Source organism: Squalius cephalus (genome assembly GCF_949319135.1).
Source record: "Squalius cephalus genome assembly, chromosome: 4".
In the NCBI taxonomy this organism is placed as follows: Eukaryota; Metazoa; Chordata; class Actinopteri; order Cypriniformes; family Leuciscidae; genus Squalius; species Squalius cephalus.
Window position 1 is genome coordinate 10,984,329 of NC_137125.1, and position 21,118 is coordinate 11,005,446.

General features: G+C 37.7%; 1 protein-coding gene across 1 annotated transcript in view; it reads left to right on the plus strand.

Annotated features, from left to right (window-relative positions):
• Positions 1–11,699: 11,699 nt before the first annotated feature.
• Positions 11,700–21,118, plus strand: part of LOC307157617 (uncharacterized protein) — a 64,650-nt gene continuing 55,231 nt past the window's right edge. Inside the window, exons 1-2 of the mRNA XM_079869544.1 lie at positions 11,700–11,776; positions 11,950–12,097. The gene's annotated coding sequence lies outside the window, so the exon portion shown is untranslated. The remainder of the gene's footprint in view (positions 11,777–11,949; positions 12,098–21,118) is intronic.

Below are 21,118 nucleotides of genomic sequence, written 5' to 3' on the forward strand. Positions count from 1 at the left end.
TTTGGTACAGACAAGGCAAAGCAACAGCAGTCACTGCGCAAAAAATTGAAAGACCACAGAGATTCGAAAGCACACGTCAGTAAAGTTAAAGAACAAAGGGAACAGAGAAAATGACTCACTGCTCTTGACTAAATAACTTTTGTAGCTTTAACCCTCTGAGGTCGACAAACGCGCGGGCGTGTTTTGCTGGATTTTCTTCACATTGTAGCACTATAAACTTAAATTACTCCGTCATTTATGGTCATACAGAAAAAAGAAATATAAAAAAAGAATCTGTGATATTTCTCCTTTTGTATGTGTCCACTTACAATCAAATCAAAACATACTCATACTGATTTTGGCTTTGTTATATGTACAGTATGTAAACAATTGAACATTTTTGTAGGTTTGTGACTGCCTCCAAAATCATATTGATTACTAGAGGTCTTCAGAGGATTGTTGCCCAGAATCAAAGGAATCCCTCCAGCTTTGCGCCTGTAAAAAACTAGTGGACACCTTGATGTCAGAAATGACTAGAAGATTTGGCAGAGTGGAGCTCATTGAGAAGCTTGCGGATGCAACTTGCTTGGATCCAAGGTTCAAAAAGCAAGCCTTTGTCAACCACCAGGCAGCCGAAGACACAGTGAAAAGGGTTACAGCAGCTGCAGCAGCTATTAACCCAACTCACACTGAAAAGGAGCATCCTCCAGATTCTGGTGCGTCTTCCAGTGCAGGGGCCATGTTTTGGGAAGACTTCGATGAGAGGGTAGCAAGCTTGAGGCCTTCTGCTACCACTTCAACTACATCAGATGCTATGGTGGAGATGCGGGCCTACCTTGCGGAGCCACTCTTACCCCGCACATCGGACCCTCTGGCATGGTGGAGGAGATGTTCAGCTGTTTATAAAAGCCTTTCTGAGGTCATGAGGGCTAGACTTTGCATCGTGGCCACATCTGTACCATCGGAAAGAGTATTTTCTAAGATGGGGCAGATTATCTCGGACAGAAGAAACAGGCTCAGCCCAGCCAAGGTCCGGGAGCTTGTTTTTTTTAATGCAAACATGCCTTAAAGCAGGCCCTAAAATATAGCCACAGTGTGTTTCACAATTATTCATTTATTTGAAAAGCCTGGCTTGTTGTGAAATATTGTTTTTAGGCTTTATATTGTGATTTAAGTTATATGGTTATGGTTATTATGCTCTGTGGCTTTATAGTTGTAGCGTTTATACGCCCGTATAAATCTAATTAATTATTATTCATAACGAATTATGATCAATAATTAATAATTAAATTATTTTCAGAATTTACTGTAGCAGAATCAATAGTATGATCAGTCTATCAGTTCATCCAATGAACAGAAAGCATAAACAGTTATTAACTCTAGGAAATATAATATCTTCCTGGCCAAGAAAGAAGAATCCCCCAGCTAACAATAAATTAAGAAATAATCAAGGGTAAAAGCATAGGTAACTTTGATCGAAGTTCAAGACAATAAATTCGTAAGCAGATACACAAGTAATCTCTTTTCAAATACAAACAATACTTTATTGATTATATACTAACACATAAAGCTAATCTCTAACACACACACACACACACACACATTCATACGAGTTGCAGAAAGGAAGAGAGTGAGGAAAGAGCGAGATGATGATGAGTGAGATGATGAAATCTCAAGATTCTATATGCACTTAGGACATGACCTGGAACGAACCATCAATCATTAATTTAACCCTTCTATCGTTTTCAGCAGGTTATTAAATTTATATCAATTGCACCAGTTAAGATTTTAGTCTGGAGGTACTTGCGTCTTTGCTTTTCCTTTTGGGAATTCCTTTGGTGAGCGTCAAAGGGGATTTCCCTCGTTCGTCGGCTGGCCTCCTCGTGCTTGGATAAATGTCTGTGGCGTGGATGTCGGATGGTTGAAAAGTCTTTTAAGTTGAAAGCGTGCGTTGCAGCCGTGAATCGTGGACCGAAACTTTGCAGCAAAACTTAACTTAAAACCGAGACTTTCAATCGGAAAAGAAAGAATAACACAAAGAAAGAAAGAAAATAAGATACGGAAAGTAGCTAGATGACTGGAATGGAATCTAACCCATTTGATCTTAATTTGGGTTGATCTTGTAAGGGTGGAATTCCTGCAGTGGTTCAGGCTGCAAGAACTGCCGAACGACTAAAGAAACGTTATTGGCAAGATGGTAGAAAACTGCACATTTCTTGTCCATTACCACCCACTGCCACTTATACCAACGACGGAAATAAGCATTGCTATAGATAGTGACGATATTGTATTGCAATATGTAGCACTTTAAAGTCAATATCAAATCAAAACTAGTTAGTACATTAGTTGCAATTGAAAAGGTTTAATGACAAATTATGGTTATGGTTACACTTAAAATAGTTACAAAATATATGTATGAGATGATGATAACTTATATTATTAATTGTACCCAGCATATATGAAAAATGTTACCTGAGAGAGAGATAGAGAGAGAGAGAGAGAGAGAGAGAGAGAGAGAGAGAGATAGAGATAGAAAGGGGAGCCCCCAAGAAAGGGACCCAGAGAAGAAGAGAGCCAGAGCATCAAAGAGACAGAGCAACAGTTACAATCATCTTTTATCCTTTCCTTGACCATGTGACTAAAAGCCAACTGTGAGACATTCAAACTGACCAATCAGATAATTACACTTCCACCACTGTACTAAAGGTGTGACAATTCATCAACCCCCAAAGTACAAACATTTGGCCTGCAAGCCGAGATCACTATCAGCCCCTCTGTGCCTTAGGAACTCCAAATGGTCATTGTCTCTGAAAGGGGGTAGAAAAACAGTCAAGCAAATATCTTTGTTCATTTAAAATATCTTGGATTATTTTCAATCCTACAATTTGCTCGTCTGTTACATGGTTACTAAAACCATCGTCTGCTCTTCTTCATCTTAGTGCTGCATTTGTTGAGAGATCTTCTGTATCAGAACATTTTGAACGAAATCAGGAACGAACTCCGAGAGCGAACTTGGAGAGAGAGAGAGAGAGTTGTTTTTGGGTCTAAGGTTTTAAACTAAATTTTGTCCCCCCCTTCTGAAGAGAGCGGACCAATTAGACACTGTTCTTTGTTTTCAAAGTCATAAATCATGTATTCCCTGAGGGGTTTCTTCTAATGAAACTAAAAGACCAGATGCAACATTTTAGGCATGATTTCTAATTATCAGAATATGAACATTTTTACACAGATTTAATTTCCGTCATCTTGCTAGTTGTGTTCGTAAGATAGCATTGATATGAAACAGTACACACTTTCATTCACACGTCTAATAATTATAATTATAACAATTACATGAATTATATGGGATCAAAGCATATTAAACGGACACATATATCGTAGAAACACATAAAATGATGTATGATGTTTTTAAGTCCGTTGAAAATTGTTCTTGAATGAGTTTTATGGATCTTGATAGGTAAAGTCTTTTTGGTGTGTAAAGTTTAGACATTCCAATCTGAGGTCATGGATAGTTCCTGCTGAAGAGAGGTTTTGTTCATCTCTCATGGGACCAAGATGGGGTCCGTTGGCCGCAGGGGTCAGCAGTACCATTTTCTGAACTGATCCGTCTTGCAAAACTATCAAACGTTGACCAGTTCTTCCTTCAGTTAACCAATAAAAGTCTTAGCAGACTTTCTGGAGACTGTGAATGATTCATGGCTCGGGGTTGGGTAATTTGAATCTGGAATGTGAGGACTCTGTCTTTATCTTAACCAGTCTGTAGTCGGCCACAAAGCTAGCCATTGACCAGTTATGTGTTAGTGCTGGGGGCTCTTGGAATTAGTCAGACTGGTCGGCGCCTGGATCCCGTGACAAGATGGATGAGGATAGAAGTCCTGACCAAATCTTGAATTAATATTCTGTTTGAATTAATATTCTGGAAGAAAATTAATCTGTGGCTGGTTTCTTCTCATTGTCGTTACATAGTGTTCTTTTAATTTGTATTTATTTTTATTTAATTTGATTTAATTCCTTTTTGGATGGTTATCCAATGTGTTTTAAAGCTTTGTTGGCAAAAAAACAACAATAAGCAAACAATAAACAACCAGTCAAGAATGTGTACAGTGTTATAATAAGCTATGTACAAAGGTGTAGGTTTCAAACTTTTTAGGTGATTTATTATGGACAAAAAACATAGTGAATGACTCAAAAATATACATGAATCCAAAATACATAACACTTCATTTCAATTTTTTAAACTGATTTTTATTCATTAATAACACAAGGACAACAAAATAATATAACAACTCAATAGAGAAAAATAAAATACAGATGATACAAAATTAGTAATAGTCTAATTGACTTGAATTTGTGAAGTTAGATTTGAATAGTCAATATATTTCCCATATTTGTATATGTTTATGATATTAACTGAAAATTATAATCCACAAGTCTCATCAAAGTGGTTTCCCCTATCATATGGATAAAACTTTGCATTAACCAACTCTTAAATATCACATTCAATGTTATAGAAAATAATATTGAGAACAGAAACGCTGATGCGTAACTGTAAGAGTAAAAAATAAAAAAAAATAAAAAAAATAAAAAATAACTATGCGCTTGTTTGTAAAAAGGTTGTGAATTAGTGTTCAATACGGTGACAAGTCACGTGACAAAAGAACGAAGGACTCAAACCCGAAGACTCGAGAGATGAACTAATCATTTCTGTTTCCGCTACTGACAGCATAGTCTCTATGGGACTGACAGGAAGAACGAAAGACTCGGACTCGAACCCGAAGACTCGAGAGATGAACTAATCATTTCTGTTTCCGGAGTCTGGACCGGACCTGTGTCACACGGCCCGGCCCGGCCCCGGCCCAGATCAGAGTCAGACACAGACGAGTCGACAACTAACGTCTCGACACGAACCCGAAGACACGAGAGGAGGAGAACAAACGTGATAAATATGAAGTTGCAAAAGAAAGAACGTCTCGGATCAGGAGGTGAGGTCAGATGAACTAAAACTGCAATAGCCTGAACTTAAGACTCAACAACTAATCAATTAATTAAACATTTCAGTTTCTTATAATTCTTCTTATTTTTTACAAATGTAATCAACATTTTCACAAGTACTATATGTGTTGGGCTATTTAACATGTAATTTTAATTATATTCTGCTGAATTGAACAAATGACTCGAAAAAAGATTCGTTCATTTTGCTGAACGAGACTCAAAGATCCGAGTCAGTAAAATGATCCGAACTTCCCACTACTACAACAGTTTAATACTGTTACTCTCACATCCAAAACGTCGTCTTTTACGTCGCGGACTTAAACGTTGCGGACTTAAAAAAAAAACTAAAAAAAAAACAACAACAGACGCAAAAAAACCAACAACTAATGAATCACTCAATTCTCATTGGCTACCCGCCAATGTGGCAGGTAGATTGACAGTTTTACCCGCCAATTGCAAAATTCACCCGCATTTGGCGCGTGGTCGGGTGTTCATTTCAGGCCCTGTATATATATATATATATATATATATATATATATAAATGTGTGTGTGTGTGTGTATATATATATATATATATATATATATATATATATATATATACACACACACATTTATATGAAAAAAAAATATATATATATATATACACACATATACATATCATTTCATATTATTTTTTTAAATTCTAAGCTAAATAGCATGTAAAGAGTATTGAACTATCACTGGATGTCAGCAGTAATACTAAATGTGTATGCTTTTTTGTGATATTCCAGATTGTTGCAACCTACACCTGCCGGAGGAAGACAGCTCGCTGGCCCATGGCAGTGTTTTACAATATGGTAGACGTGTCGGCATACAATGCATTTGTCATATGGAGGGAAGTAAATCCCAGTTGGAGGCAGGCCGACAGCTTCAGGAGGAGGCACTTTCTGGAGGACCTAGGAAGAGCACTCGTGTGCCCCTTTATACAATCGAGGAGGCACATTCCACGCACCCCAGCCTCTCATCAACTCATGAAGAAAGTGCAGGAATGCGATGAGGATGCAGTTTCCTCCACGGCTGGTCCCTCCCGAGCTCGTCCCTCCCCACCTGGTCCCTCCCCAACTGGTCTCTCCCAAGCCAAAAGGTGGAGATGCAAAATTTGCTTGCCACAGGAGTTGAAAACGGGCACCATTTGCTCAAGGTGTCACATTCCTATTTGCAAGAGACACTCTGTTGTTATATGTGAAAACTGTAATCTGTAATTAGTTAGTATGTAAATAATGTGTAAATATAGTTAGGATACTTTTTTTATTTCTCTAATTTACTGTTTGATAATTATTATACTTTTGCTGTTATTTTAGTTTTTTGTTTATAATTGCCGTTGTCAATTTTGAGTTACTGTTCATAGAATAGCCTATGTAAATAGTATGTACATAATAATATGTAAATATATAGTTATGATATTTATAACACTTTTTTTATTTTTCTATTTTCCATTGTTTGATAATAATTATTATACTTTTACTGTTATTTTAGTTTTTTGTTCATTATTTGATGTTGCCAATTTTGAGTTACTGTTCATTGAATTTGTTCATTGAATTTGTTCATTGAATTGCAAAAAATAATTTTAATGAAAATGTTTATTATGAAAGATTAATAAAAATATGTTATGACTGAAAGAATTGCATTTTTATTAAGTTAGAATTAAAACAATGGGTAACAAAATGCTTTCTATTTGTTCTCTTTCTAATGCAATGTTCAGGTTTGACTGTATTATAAAGTAAAACTGGCACTTCAAATGACCATTTAAACCAACCAAACCATAGTCTTTGAGAATCTGTTATTATATATTAAAATCAACAACCTGAAAAAAATGGTCAAATATGTGCATAAATCACTAGAATTCACAAGCCTTTCTATAGAGAGCTGTAAATCCACTAGTGGTAAAAATGTGCTATTGCGTGATAAAAATGCTCAATGTGTCCACCGGATGGCACCGATCTCATTTCAAAAATTGCTTTCATGAGGCCTAGGCTTGACTCTAAAATGAAATACAGCTTTAATCATTTTTTTTTAATTATATATATATATATACATTTTCTATTATATTCAAAGGGAAAAAATGGGTCATAATTATTGCATAAATATTAATTATAAATCATAAAATTATCTCAAAACACCAAAAAAGAAAAGAAAAATATTATTGAACAAAAATATATTTCATTGATTTTACTCAATTTTTTTTTTATCTTAATCCCACCCTCTGGGTCATTTTTGACCCGAAAGTCCTGAGTGTGAGGTATAAATGAAGTACCCCAGAGGGTTAATAAAGCCCCAGTCTTACAGATCATTAACTAAAAAAAGTTGTTTTAGGGTTTAGTTGCCCTTTAAGCGTAGAGCTAAAGTAATATCGAAACTAAATTCTAATAAATGAAGTGAACTTCACTGGAGCGCTGAAAAGACACACACGCATTATCCCTTCGCCCACACCGTTGGACTCCGTCTTTGGGCCAATCAGGGCCGGCCCACGGCATAGGCAGTATAGGCAAATGCTAAGGGCGCCACTCATCCATAGGGGCGCCAAAATGAGTGAACGAGTGAATATTTTTTTTTTTTTTATTAAAAAAATGTTAATAATACTATTTAAACCATTACTTCGAAATACTACCAAATAAAGCAAAAAAAAAAAAAAAAAGTCCGGCACATCAATCTTCCCCCGCCCAGCGAGTGCTTAAAGTGCGTCAGAAAAAGAGCGCGCGCGCGATCAGTTGTTGGTAATTTGTTGTGTAGCGTGCGCGACGCCGCATCCAATGTAGACAGCATTGCTTTTGGTTTGCTTTTGTTTGTTTTAACACACTCAGGCTCCCCTGTAGAAACGGACCTGGCAGCTCGCGCCAGGTCTAGACACGGTGAAAGTTTCCTGATTGTGACGGATGGCCAAATTTACATGACACATTATAAATTAGCATTATAGTCTGCAATAAATACAGTGTCAAAAAGAAGAGAAGAGGATAAAAGGGGATAAAGACAGGTAAAATGCATGATGTAGTGAATTAACAGTATCTAATTGCATAGTAGTAGCCTAAGATACTATAATTTAATGGCATTTATTTCAACCTTAAACTTAATGTTAGCAGTTGTGAGTTCTCCAGAGGCCACAGACAGTGTGATTTTGTATAACAATCATGTCAGTTTTAAGACGCATTTTTTATCACTTTTTTAATTAATGTTTTACACTACAGTTGTGCAGTTTTGGGGGATATATGGCATTTTTTAAATTTATTTGCAAAAATTAGTAATGATATTTATTTACAGGTTTATTAAAAATAGCAAAGTTCACATTAAATCTGTATTGTAAAACGCGCTATAAAAGATAATGGGGACTTGACTTGAATGCTAGATGTAATACACTACAGGCCAAAAATTTGGACACATTACTATTTTTAATGTTTTTGAAAGAAGTTCTTCTATCATTTATTTCTGTGATTCTGTGAATTTTCAGGATCATTACTCCAGTCCTCTGTGTCACATGTGACATCCAGTCTATCACATGATCCTTTAGAAATCATTCTAATATTCTGATTTATTATGAGTGTTGGAAACAGTTCTGCTGCCTAATATATTTGATGAATAAAAGGTTAAAAAGAACTGCATTTATTCAAAATAATAATAAAAAAAAATTCGAATAATATAAATCTTCTTTACTATCACTTTTTATCAATTTATCAAGTAGGCTATTGATTTATTTCAAAAAAAGATAGAAAAAAAATTACTGACCAGTAGTGTATATTGTTGTTACAAAAGATTTCTATTTTTAAAACATTTGCTTCTTTTTTTATTTTTATTTTTTTACTTTTTATTCATCAAATTATCCTAAAAAGTATCACAGGTTATGAAAAAATATTAAGCAGCAGAACTGTTCCCAACTTTGATAATGAATCATCATATTAGAATGATTTCTAAAGGATAATGTGATAGTAATGGTCCTGAAAGTTCAGCTTTGCATCACAGAAATAAAATGATAATTTAAAGTATAATGAATTGAAAACCAATTATTTTAAATTGTAATAATATATCACAATATTACATTTTTTTTTCTGTATTTTTGATCAAATAAATGCAGGCTTGATGAGCAGAAGAAACTTCTTTGAAAAACATTAAAAATAGTAATGTTTCCAAACTTTTGGCCTGTAGTGTGTGTGTGTGTATATATATATATATATATATATATATATATATATATATATATACTGTATATCATGAACACAATGACGGGGTGAAATGGGCTGTGATGCATGGGGCGCCAGGTAAAATCTTGCCTAGGGCAGCAAATTGGTCAGGGCCGGCCCTGGGGCCAATGGGTGGTTTTTTACAAGGGCTACCCAAACCCTAACCCTTTTGCAATCAATACTTAACAGATCTTTATGAATAAAATTAAAATGGTTTCTTTTACAACTTGTGGGGTTATATTTATATGAATTATTACATGTCTGTACCTGAATACTATCGTTAGACCTAACTATTTGTTACTTCTCTATAGTATTTATCTATTTTTTAATTTGTGTATTTTTATGTTTATTGTCTGTTCATTTGTCTTTATTAGTTAGAGGAGTTTTTGCTGTGGTATCAAAGTACTTCAAGTGTTCTTTAAGTAATAAATGGGAAGCAAAGTTACATTGGTCTCAATGCCCCCCTTTTTATTTGTATTTAATTAATTTATTTATTTATTCACAGTGTAAAATAGTAAATTAAATTGACTTAACAAAATAAGCATAAAACAGTGAGAGTTAGAAATAGAAAGAATGTCTAGCTTTATACAGGAAAAGGGAGAATGAGAGATGCCATTGAGGACTTGAGTCTGGTCTATGGCTTTAACCCAGTTTTCCAGGAAGTCGGAGCTCAGATAAAGAAGAAGAGTCAGAGAACCAAAAAAGAGTCAGAGAAAAGAAGAGGCCAGAGCATCAGTTGCAATATTTTTTTACACATTCTTTGACCATGTTGCTGCATTTTCCCAGAAGAAAATGATTTGTGAGTACATAGCTTGCAGGAACTTCTTCAGCTGGCAGCCGCTATCATAATAAAACATTCTCTCCCAAGCCCGGTGCTCCTCCTATCATGGTGCAATCCACAAACATTACCGTAATATTGCTAATATCACACACATGTGACCAAAAACCAAACTAGGTTCTGTTTCAGAGGATGATGGATGAGCAGGTGCATGTGCATCTCATGAACTTAAATAATTAGAGATGCAACACTTTAATCCATGCAGAATGTCTTCCTCCTCGTCACCCATGCAATAGACGAGAGTATTCACCTGATTTCCCTCTGTAGACGAATACAGAGGAACAGTTTCTATCCAGCAGCCATCTAATCTACCTCAACACAGCCTTCTTATCTTATACATTCATTCCACACCGCAGTTACGGATATACATGCGACTCGCACAGACACTGTATAACTATACTGTTATGTTGTATAAATGTATATTTTAGGGATGTCCCGATCCGATCGCGTGATCGGAAATCGGGCCCGATCACGTGGTTTCAGACTCGATCGGAATTGGACGTTACCTCCCGATCAGGACTCGGATATATATATATTCTCATTATTTTTTTAACACATCTATAGTTATGCGGTGGCACAGAATTACGCCGGTTTCACACTGCACGCGTTAGCAGTGCGTATGGTGAGCAGGAGCAGGACACGCGCGTTTTGCTTTCACACTGGCAGCGTTTATCACGCGCGGCTGAACCACGACTTGTGTACAGACAGAGTACTCTATAATGGATAAGTTGGCATTGCTTTATTTCGTTTTCAAATACATTTAAGAGAAAAGACTTGTCAAGAAGCTTATTTTATTAATAATTTCATTTATATAACTTTTGGTTCATTGTTCTGGCAACAAGTTTGTTTTTGGACATTTGTTTTCTTTTTAAATTGCTGTTGGTCATTTGATCGACTGTTTAAAACACAATAGATATCATCAATGCACTTTTTGGATAACACTGCGGTGTATTTTTTTGGCCATGATCAATGCTTAGTCACTTTAATTCAGCATAAGCGGCGCAGCAAAAATAGACTCAGCAACGAAACCCCCGCTACACTGCTGTTCACGCGCTGCTCCTGCTCCCGGTGTGAATGAACTCATTGATTAACATGGACGCCGGAAAAAATACATTACTGGCTTTGCAAACACTGTGGCACTTTTATTTTTTTATTTGTTTACATGCCTGCTGGGTATTTTAAGTTGAGGTGCTATTTGTTTATATATTAGACTTTTTTTATATTTACTGTTGCACTAAGTCCAAAAGTGAAGAATTTATGTTATTTATTACTTGATTGTTCAAGCTACCTCACAGAAGTGCTCTGTTTGTTAACAGAGTTGTTGAATGTTAAAATAAGGTGAATTAAATAAAAAAATAAGGAACATCCTGGATCTGTTTTTCGCTCTTCTTTATTCTTTTTTTATGTATTATAGAAGTATCGGATCGGGACTCTGTATCGGTAGAGACTCAAAATCAAATGACTCGGACTCGGACTCGAGGGCAAAAAAACCTGATCGGGACATCCCTAGTATATTTGTAATTTATGTTTCTTCTACTTATGTATATTTTATTCTTATCTTTTAACAGAATTCATGGTGGAAAGCAAAGTAAGATTTTCATTGTGCAGGGCCAGATGCAACTGTGCATTTGACAATAAAGGCTTTGTACTTTGAACTTTATTGTGTCCCAGTAAAAGGCTCAGAATGTGTGGCGCAATGTCACTAATGCCACTCTGAGCTCAAAGAACCCTCTGCAGACAGTGCTGTCTGTCTATTTCTGTATGTCATTTAGTCTCTTAACTATATATATTTCAGTGTGGTCTGTCTATTTCTGTTTATCTGTCTTTTTCAGAGTTGTTTGTCTCTTTTTACCTGTCATTTCGCAATCATTCTGCTAAATGGCATGTCTCTGCATAGTTTCACTCCCGTGTTGTTTTTCTCTTGAAAAACAGGTTCTGGTTTAACAGGTTTAAGTTCAGAAGAAAAAACCTTCCCCCCGGTCCTTTATCAAAAAGCAAAATTGAAAGAAGTATCAGAACTTCTGCTCAAGACGCCTGTTCAGTGGAGGAACAAGAAACATCTACATCTTCATTATTCATGGTTAGTAAATATTACTTTAAATAGTAAATACTACTATATAATACTGAGAGATTAGATTTAAAAGTGTCATGTATCCGTTCACATTCAAGATTTATCAGACAGCTTTGAGACTGCGCATATCTGTTTTTTTGGTTGTTAAAAATAATTTGATCGTATAAGTAATAATAGCAAATTTACACAACAACTTTCTGATGCAGCTCGTATGACTGTATCTTTGTTCTGTATTTATGCACACTCATCACACAACCTTTATTTCAAATAATTAATTTAGATTGTCATTGTTTATTTTCATAATTTAGTCTACAGTAACATATTCTGAGTCAGACTTTGACCTCCTGCTTTTGTGTGTCAGTGTTTGTGTGTGATCAGTGGTTAATATGTAAATAATCAGGTGCTGGAACGCAAAGTGTATATTAGAGCTGAGGGATGACAAGGCGGGCGCAGGTTCCAGAATGTGTACAAAACGATAATGAAAACAGCATGCTATATACTCAAATCCCCACTTACTAACCTACTATACTGTTCTGTACAACGCTCAATTGCTCACATCAACACTTGTGCGTGCCTGGCAGCTGAACCCTAAGGTATATGATCAAGGAAGTCTTTTTGTTTAAACTGGTTGACTGGTCCTGCATTAGGCTGAGTTTAGTTGCACACTGTACTATAGTTTCAAACAGTTTTCCTTTCATTTTTGATGAATTATATTTCTGTATATTTGTATACGCAAAACTGGAATGTAGAATTCCAATTATTCCAATCTCATGTTCTAAGCCATATCCGGGCCTGTGTTCCCTTTCGAGGGAACTCGCGCTGCGTCGGAACGACACTTTTGGGAACACTCTTAGCGTAACGCATCTGAAGTATGAATGAAACTAATACAATCCTGATTGGTGCCACATCATGACATAACGTGTGACGGCATACACGGAAGCTACAATAGGACGCTGGCACACAACAGAGTTAGCTTTTTGCTCTTCAGCAAGCACTCTGTGTCAACTGTCCTATTTGGTGTTGTTTGTCCTGTAAGAACTTGAATTGTTACTATAAGCTCTGCCGAAATCTTCCAGCCCACGATTAAACTTAAACAGGAGGTGACACACGCGATGTGTTATACTGTTTGGATGCGAGGCATGCACAGTCGGCTCTCGAGGGTGCTGCCTGTGTTCATTGAGAAATATCTAGACATGTACAGCAAAAAAAAAGAAAGACGTGCGCTTACGGTTATGTATAATGAACGGCTAGTATCTCGTGTTGCTGAGGCAACGTGTAGATTACGAGACCAGTTAAATACATGTATAAATATTATGTGGCTTTAAGAAGTTAGATATTTTTATTAAGCCTATCATTCAGACTGTGTTTCACTTGACACATGACACATTTACAAGAAGTAAACTTCCTGCTGATAAAGGAGGCAATAGAACATGTTCCTCCCCTAGAAGGATGGGGGGTTGCGTCCAATTTTAGATCTAAGGCACTTGAATCGTTCTCTAAGGAGATTCAGGTTCAAGATGCTCACTATTCCCATCATTGTGAGTCAGTTCAAATCCGAGGATTGGTTTGTAATGATAGATCTGAAGAATGCATACTTCCACATATCCATCCTTCCATCTCACAGGAGGCTCCTTAGGTTCGCCTTCGGGGGTGAAGCATTAAAATTGGGTTCTTCCGTTCGGCTAAGTCTCTCTCCTCGCAATTTCACCAAATGCATGTGTGGCGAACAGTAGGTTTATTACGGAAAGAGGTTTAAAGAAGAGTCGACTACGCCACCCTGGTCACTAAACCAGAGAAGTATCCTAATGGGGACACACAGGTTCGATGTTTCCCTTACACAAAGAATTGGAGACGTGGGTATAAGAAAATACAAAAATATTCTTTATTGGACAAATGTTAAATATTAAAATATGCAGCAATTGGGATCAATCATCACTCCACACACACAGACACACAATAACAATACAGACTTATCAGGACTTGTGATTACCGGAAGCAGGATGAGCTAGTGCCAAACTTCTCCACATCAGCAATGGTCGAGAAGCACAAACACGTGCACTACACTGCACCCTCACATCAACCAAGATCAATCACTATAGGTTATAGACCACACACACACGGTGCATCAGGCCCCACCACCAAAATAGAGCAACTAGCTCTCCTGCTCCGGACTCACAGTGCCTGAAAGACAAGAAAAACGAATTACAAAAGAAATAATTTACATGAATTCTAATTTACAAGGCACAACCACAATACCCAATATCACAAAACAAAATATATGATGCACTCAAACCTGCAGTTATGGGCTTCAGTAAGGTTTTCAATACATTGGTTTACAGTCACCAGCCTGTCCCGGCTTCACAGGCCGGCTAACACCCACAACCCTCTTTCCTCTGACAGGCTGAGGATCACTCACAAAATTATTAAGTAATGCAAATATTATTCACAAAAGGAATACAGGGCGAACCCATAAGAGATCAAAAACAAACAAAATAAATGAAGTTAAATTATCCCAATAATAAAGCAAACTAACTCAAAAATATATTGAATGCTGGGCGTGCTCACATGAGAGCCACTACTGGCCAGCAGGTTATTGAAATAAAACAATAAACAAAAGTAAAAGATATTGGGAACAAAACAGCAGCAATGAAAGTCCCAATCCGAGCAGCAGTCTTCACATACTTTTATAACAGCAGATTCATGCACCTGCAAAAGCCCGGATGTGAACTAAAATATACAGCGTACTGGCTCATCATTATAATACAGTGATCACACATACCAACATGCGGCGATCGCGTCATTCATCCGGCAGCAACAGAGTGAGAACCAAATAATACCAAGGCGAGCTGAAATACACAGATAACCCCATGACTAAAGATTACTCAAAATAAATACGACCACAAGAGCCACAAAGACACTTACCAGAAAGCCGAACAGCAATACACCAGCGATGATTATTGTAGTAGTATGACGTGCGTTTGTATGCGGCAAACGGTGCGCGTTCACCAACCACTGTAAACACTCGGCTTGAACACGCGCTTCTCCACAAGCCGCACAGCACCTGACAAGAGTTACGTTGTTAACCGTTTAGCGTCCGGTAGATTCGAGCAATAATAACCAGCTGCCGTCACACTCACCTCCAGCCAGAATGAAACACAACGACTGCAAACACTCAGCACCACATGTGCTTATCCACAAACCGCACGGCAACTCCAGCCAGGATGAACGCAGAGAAATGACGCGCCAGCGAAACAGTCACACATCAACGCAATGTCCGGTGGCCAAACAGCCACTTTGATATACCCGTATGAATGAGACGCTGATTACCTGCGGGCCTCTAGGGCGGAGTCAACACATGCAAACGAGGTGCTACCCAACAGCAGCACTTCACTACACATGGATGCAGCTCTAGCTCCGCTGAGGGCATCAGGGTGCTAAATTATCAGGGTGCTCACTCAACCAGAGGTATGGCGTCCTCTAGAGCCCACTTTTCAAGGGCTCCTATCCAGGAGGTATGCGATGTGGCTGACGGGGCCACGCCCACACGTTCACAAGGTTTTATAGGTCTGGATATCTAGCCTCATCAAGACTGCTACTGGTAAATGAGCCTTGGTCTGGGCATGTTCAAACACTTTTTTTATGCTGTTTTTTAACCCCCTGAGGTCGACAATCGCACCAGCGCGATAGGCTCGCTTTTTTTCAGTTCAGTTCAAAAGAAATTAATTTTGCTCTGTTGACTTTGATATTACAAGCAAGTTTCATACATCAATCGATTCTGTTAAATGTGTATTATTTTTGTGTATACTCACAATAAAAACAAAGTGTTGTGCTTTTTGCCAAATAAAGAAAAATAAACGTGATGCGAGTTCTGTCTTCTCTCTGTCAGTGAAGACCATTCTGAAACGCGTCCGAAAATGAACTGTAACTCAGCGAATACTCAGTCAAACAGGCATACAGACACACAGGCATGAAGCTTGAATTCTCTTCTTTTAAATGAGGTAATTTATATAAAAAACAAATATTCTCATCTTGTGAAATCTGTAGTAAAAGAGAGCGATTCCAGTCGAGCTAATTAGAGCTCATTCAAATGTAATGTGAACACGCCCACGGAGAGCGCGTGCTATTCAAACGCAAATTACTGAGGCAATCCAAGCAAACCTGTGAACGCCCCCATATCAGCTCGAGAAAACGTTTATTCAGAGAGAAAGTTTATTCAGATCATTGTAGCCTACGTGTTTACACCATCTGGCAGCGCTGTGAGAAATATTAATAATGGAAAATCTACCTCAGAGTGCGGGTATTGCAGGAGAGAGGATCCGAATATGTAGTAAGTTTTTTTCCTTCTCAAGTTAATCGCGTTTCTGTGAATGAATGAACGGCAGCCGCAGAGATGCGCGCTGTTTATCACAGCTCGCAAAAAGACAGTTTAAATTTAAATTGCGTCTCTGTGTGAATGAATGATGATGTTTTAGCAAACTGTATTGCTATACTGAGTTGAGTAAAAATCGACAGAAATATGTTGAAATAAAATGTAGGCTATTTGTATAAGCAACGTATTAAACTGAAAATTAACATTTATATGCCCTAATATTTCATAAAAACAACGTTACAGTCAGGCGTTTCTGTTTGTGAATGAATGTTTCGGTTTTAGCAAACTGTATTGCTATACTGAGTAAAAATCGACTGAAATATGTTGAAATAAAATGTATTTGTATAAGCAACGTATTAAACTGCAAATTAACATTTATATTTCTTATAATAAAAATGAAAGACCTATGTTACAGACATATGAAAGACAACATTTCGTTGATTAGTTTTGGATAGATTATACATTTTTACTGTAAAATATCTGCCACCTCAAATAAGCTTTTGTTTGCCAATATTTGCTCATGTTAAATATAGTATGTTTTGTCAAAAATAAAGTAATCAAATAATCAATCAAATCCTTAACTTTGAAATATGTATGATAAAATGTATACTTTAGTTTTTACAAAGAAAGATTACACTTGAATTGTTGTTGTAATTGTAACCTTTTTACTAAAAAAATATATTTACAAGGTAGATGTAAACAAACTATTAAAAGGTAAATTAAAAAAAAAACTTTTCTTTAAATAATTTTTATTGTGTTTTATTAGTGACAAATTTGGGGAGAGGATAAATATTCCAAAACTGAAAATACAGTATGAGAATTAACTGCACAATTACTAGACATGTTTTCCATGGATATTATAGGCCAAATTGCAAGCACAATATGGGGAAAAATAAAAAAGAATTGAGATGCTTCCAATCGCTGTTGCTCTTGCTATCTTGTGGCTCAGTGACTCACCTGAATGAATGGCTAATTAAGTATGCAGGCCCCATTGTCTCCTCAGGTGTGAACCACTATGCATGATCGTTGACGCCCACTCCGCATATTGCCTTTCCAAACAGAAAGTGCTTTGCAAAATTCAAATCAATGTATTGTGTTATGTGAATGATAAGGCAGGGTGATTTTCACATCATTTTGAAGACAAAACTCTAGGTGATGACATCCATTAGACAAAAGTCTTATTGGTACATATTTAGAATGTGTTTTATGGCCTTATTTCAGAAACTTTAGTTTTTAGTTTTTTCAAAAACCATGCATAAACATTATTCTCTCAAAAATGCAGACATGTACATTATTGTTGCTCACATATTATGGTAGCCCTGTTTGTGCTAAATAGTGTGTAATTTTTTTTTTACATTAATATGTTTATAAGCAACTGAAAAAAGCACAAATGTCAGGGCATGTCAGAACATCTCAAGGACCCCAAAAACACCTGTATATATACTGTACACGTGGATCCATTCCTTTGCTAGTTTCATCCCCCTGTCTTTTCTGGCCTCAAAGACCCAACTGCCAAAACTTGATTTTTTCATTACAAGCCAAGGGTAGTAGGTCTGTCTAACACTGAATTGAGCTTCTGTCCAAAGAATATGTGTATTTAAATGTCTGAAACCTAAAATAAACTTTATGTGGTTGAAAACACTGAATAGTTGTGATATATGACAGTGCTGAGCGCGTCTGTCTCTGGCTCAGCGCTAGCCAATATGCGAACACAGATTTGAATTTAGAAGTTGATGATAACCCGATCTGAACGTTCTAATCACAGCGGTGTGAACGATCATACGCATCGAATGGTTAAGTTGCTATCACATACTGATTATGCTTCTTACGTCCGTTTCGGAGAACCAGATGGCAAATATTTCAACCGACAGCTGACGAGCTGAGGCATTTAAGTGGCAACGAAATGAGGCACCAAAATCTGCGTTTTGATTCGGCCCGGTTACATACCGGTTACTTGGGTATGTACTTTCCATATCAGTACCGGGTTTCGGTACCCAACCCTATTTATTACAGCAGGGGTGTCAAACTCAGTTCCTGGAGGGCCACAGCCCTGCAGAGTTTAGCTTCAACCCTAATTAAACACACCTGATCAGCTAATCCAGTCCTTCAGGCTTATTTGAAAACTGCAGGTGTGTGTGTGTTGAAGCAGGGTTGGAACAAAACTGTGTAGGGCTGTGGCCCTCCAGGAACTGAGTTTGACACATGTGTATTCCAGTGTATATATCTGTTCATTTACACAGCAATTAGTTTTTTCAATAGCAAAAGTTCAGCTTTTTTAGTTTCGGGTTCCATGCAGGGTTTCCGCAGGGCATTAAAAAGCATTAAAAGTCATTAAATGAATTTCTAAATTTTCTAAATGAAAATTAAGGCCTTAAATGGCATTAAAAAGCATTCAATTTTAATTCTACAGGCATTCATTTTTTTATAGAAATTTGAAGAATTTTATGATCAATTTATTTGAATATAGCTGTCACGGTCACGTTCACGTTCTTCTCCCTTCATCTGCCTTCACCTGTGTGTGTGCGCTACATTCCCCAGAATCCTCCGTGGCACACACCTGCACTCACTCTCTCAATCACTAATCATCAGCATCACCTGCACCCCCTCATCAGTCTCACCCTTTATATTCAGCACTTTCCCTTCACTCCTCGTCTGGTCTTGTCTATACACGACTATTCAAGACTCACAGAATCCCTTAGCACTTACCTGGATCCGTACCTGATACGCATCACCATCCATCTGCCAGCCTTCCATCCTCTTCAGCCTTCCATCCTTGGTCACCTACAAGAAAGAAGGAAAGAGAGACATTACCTTCCAGCTAAGCATTCTCTGTTTATCTGTGTTGCTGTTACTCACCATTTATCTGCATCTCCGTTCATTCTGCAATTAAAGAGTTAAACTTACCATCTTGTCTGCTTCATCTGTAAACCCTGACAGAAGACCAGACCACAAGAAGCATGGAAGTTGCTCACTTCACCCTAACCCCAGCTGATCGTCTGATTCAATGTTTTCAAGATGGCTGCTCAATCGAGGAATATGTCGCCGGCTTTCTGGAGCTTTCTGTTGGGGTAAGCTGGACAGATGATGTCCTAAAAACAGTATTTTGGGGCGGACTGGATAACCATATGGATTCTGAAATGGAGAATGCAGATATCTTAGACACAGTGGATACGATGGTAGCATGTTTTGGGCCAGAAGAAGCTGTGAAGATCACAGTGAAGATCCTGAGGAAGATGAACCAGATCTGGTGAAGCAGCTGGAGAACAGTCTTAAGCAAGGTAACATTTAATTCGCTAATTTGAATTTCATTCAAAACTGAGCTGGGGTAAATAACAATCACTGCCTGCACATGTAAACAAGGGAAAATATAACTGCAAGCAACATACTGGGCCAAGAAGAACAGCAGCAGGTATATTTCTACATACACAGGGTATGGTATATCTTCACAGATGAATCCCGGTTTTCACTGTACAGGACAGATGGCAGACAGCGTGTATGGCGTCGTGTGGGTGAGTGGTTTGCTGATGTCAACGTTGTGGATCGAGTGGCCCATGGTGGCGGTGGGGTTATGGTATGGACAGGCGTATGTTATGGACAACGAACAAAGGTGCCTTTTATTGATGGCATTTTGATACTGTGATGAGATCCTGAGGCCCATTGTTGTGCCATTCATCCACGACCATCACCTCATGTTGCAGCATGATAACGCACGGCCCCATGTTGCAAGGATCTGTACACATTTCCTGGAAGCTGAAAACATCCCAGTTCTTGCATGGCCAGCATACTCACCGGACATGTCACCCGTTGAGCATGCTTGGGATGCTCTGGATCGGCGTATACGACAGCGTGTTCCAGGTCCTGCCAATATCCAGCAACTGTGCACAGCCATTGAAGAGGAGTGGACCAACATTCCACAGGCCACAATCAACAACCTGATCAACTCTATGCGAAGGAGATGTGTTGCACTGCGTGAGGCAAAGGCTGGTCACACCAGATACTGACTGGTTTTCAGAACAACAGTACTAGAAACCCCCCCCCCACATTTTAGAGTGCCCTTTTATTGTGTACAGCCTAAGGCACACCTGTGCAATAATCATGCTGTCTAATCAGCATCTTGATATGTCACACCTGTGAGGTGGATGGATTATCTTGGCAAAGGAGAAGTGCTCACTAACACAGATTTAGACAGATATGTGAACAATATTTGAGAGAAATAGGCGTTTTGTGTACATAGAAAAAGTCTAAGACCTTTGAGTTCAGCTCATGAAAATTGGGGGCAAAAACAAAAGTGTTGCTTTTATAATTTTGTTCAGTGTAGATAGATAGATATATTGAGTTTGAGTTTAAATGAGTCTCAATGGATTAGAAATAGAACATAGAAAGGCAGTTTAATTGAGTCTAATTGGCTTCGGGGAGTTTAAATTAGAATTTTGACAGTTGGAGTTTGAACAGTCTTGGCTCATCTGAACATTCCATCAATGTAAGTGTATGGGATTTTTCAGAGTTTTGATCCTCATTTTTAGGAAAACCGGAAGTCCGATTAGTTAGAAAAGATATAGCAACAAACTTCAGAACAGTCTGAGTTTTGAGGTTGTAGATTTAAAGCTCTAAAGGCATCTTTACACAGAAAAAACGGCACAGTAACTAAATCTGAAGCGGCG